Below are 1,754 nucleotides of genomic sequence, written 5' to 3'. Positions count from 1 at the left end.
CCAAAAATTTTAAGTACCCCGTTGTCTTCTACCTCTAGACTCTCTCCTATAGATTTCCACCCAACGACCCTTTATTCTCTCCTTCATTTCTCTCTATAACCCCTAAGTTGTGACCACCACCTTACTTATCTAGTTGGTCAGTTTAAAGGTAATCACCAAGCATAAAAAAAGAGCTACAAATGGAGAGCAGCCAAGTTGAACATATTCATTATCTCCCTCGCTTCAAGGACTATTTTCATCAACTTAAAAACCACCATGAAAGCCCTTTATTCCTATAAACACCTCATCCGACATAACCCTTTCATCAATTCTGTGTATTCTCTCTCTCATACATAAAACACCACTAAAAACATACTAAATTTGGAGATTTGGAGTTGAAGAAATGGGAGATTGATATTGCAGGATGATAGGGTTTCTGATCGGAGTACCATTCGCTTTGGATGTGTTGTTAATCTCTTTTATTGGTGTCTTGGTTTGTATAATTGTATTAGTGGTAAGTTCTTTGTGCCCTTCTGGTTGATGTTGTTTTGCTGGACTTGCAAATTTAGTAGTAGAGATCATCAAACTTCCAATTAATGTTCTAATATGGTTTACACATCAGACGCCATGTTAATAACTTATTCATTCCTCTTTTCGATTAATGTTAAATCCTTCTAAACATAGTTTTTGTGATATGAACATGATGTGATTTTGTCGAATATTCATGAATGGTATTTAGAAGTATTTTTAGAAGAATTTAGTAATTTCATAAAAAATTTTATTGGCTTGATTGCCATTATTTTGTAGTTGATTATGAGTATTTGAACGTGATTGAATTTTCATTTTTTACGGAATACTGGATGGATTATTTTCAGATCTATTTTGGATTTGAAGAGAAAAAAGTATGATCTTTGCAATTTCTTTTGATAATATTATAAATTAGTGAATATTGTTATTGTGAAATTACAAATCTTGCAGTTATGTTTCTACTCTCTAGCACCAACAGTAAGCAAATCATGCCCCTTCACTAGTCCCTCTAAGTTCTTCAAATACACATGATTCTTTTAACTTTGATAATTCTAGAAAAAAAACTATATTGTGGCAGGTTGGAGATCTTATATATGGCTACCCTTTATACCCATGATTGTAAGCATGTGTTTTGTTTTGTTTTCTCTTTAATTCTCTCATGTTCTTCAAAACTAAAGAATAAATAATGATTGATCACTTTATATTATGCATATTGTCCTATTAGTGGGCAAAACCTCAGGTGATTAATACCAAGATGGGGGTGAGGATTCAAGAAAGATGAGTAATATTGAAGGGTAAATCGTTGGTTGAGCCCACCGAAAACCTTTTCTGGTTCAACTACCTCACCTCCTAGTATATATTTTACTCATTTTGTCCTCTTTTAGGTACATCTATGACTATACGAGGCCCAACATACATGTCGAAGGGCCACAAAGGCCCAATAAACATGTAATGTACAGTCTAGGCCCAATAAGCATGTAAATGGACCACTAAGGCCCAAGAAACATGTAATGTATAATCCAGGCCCATTAAGCATGTAAAAGGGCTACTAAATGTAACGTCTGCAGATTTGGGCAAGTCAATTTAGAGACAATGTACATCAAAAATAAGTTTTTGATGCAAGATCATTTAGATGGATTATTCTTAACCAAGTTATATTATATGTTACAAGGGTTCCGTACATATAAACAACTCCGAATTCCGAGTTATAATGAAGAAGTTATGGCTCGTCGAAGTTTTTCGGCAAA

At 34.0% G+C, this 1,754-nt stretch overlaps 1 pseudogene; it reads left to right on the top strand.

Moving 5' to 3' along the window:
- The first annotated feature begins 382 nt into the window (after window positions 1-382).
- On the top strand, window positions 383-613 carry LOC145072017 (signaling peptide TAXIMIN 2 pseudogene; annotated as a pseudogene).
- The last annotated feature ends 1,141 nt before the right edge of the window (window positions 614-1,754 follow it).

Source organism: Lactuca serriola, chromosome 1 (genome assembly GCF_051521515.1).
Source record: "Lactuca serriola cultivar US96UC23 chromosome 1, Lser_US96UC23_V15, whole genome shotgun sequence".
NCBI classification, from domain to species: Eukaryota; Viridiplantae; Streptophyta; class Magnoliopsida; order Asterales; family Asteraceae; genus Lactuca; species Lactuca serriola.
Note: the sequence above shows the minus strand (reverse complement) of the source record. Positions and strands in the feature narration are given on the sequence as shown.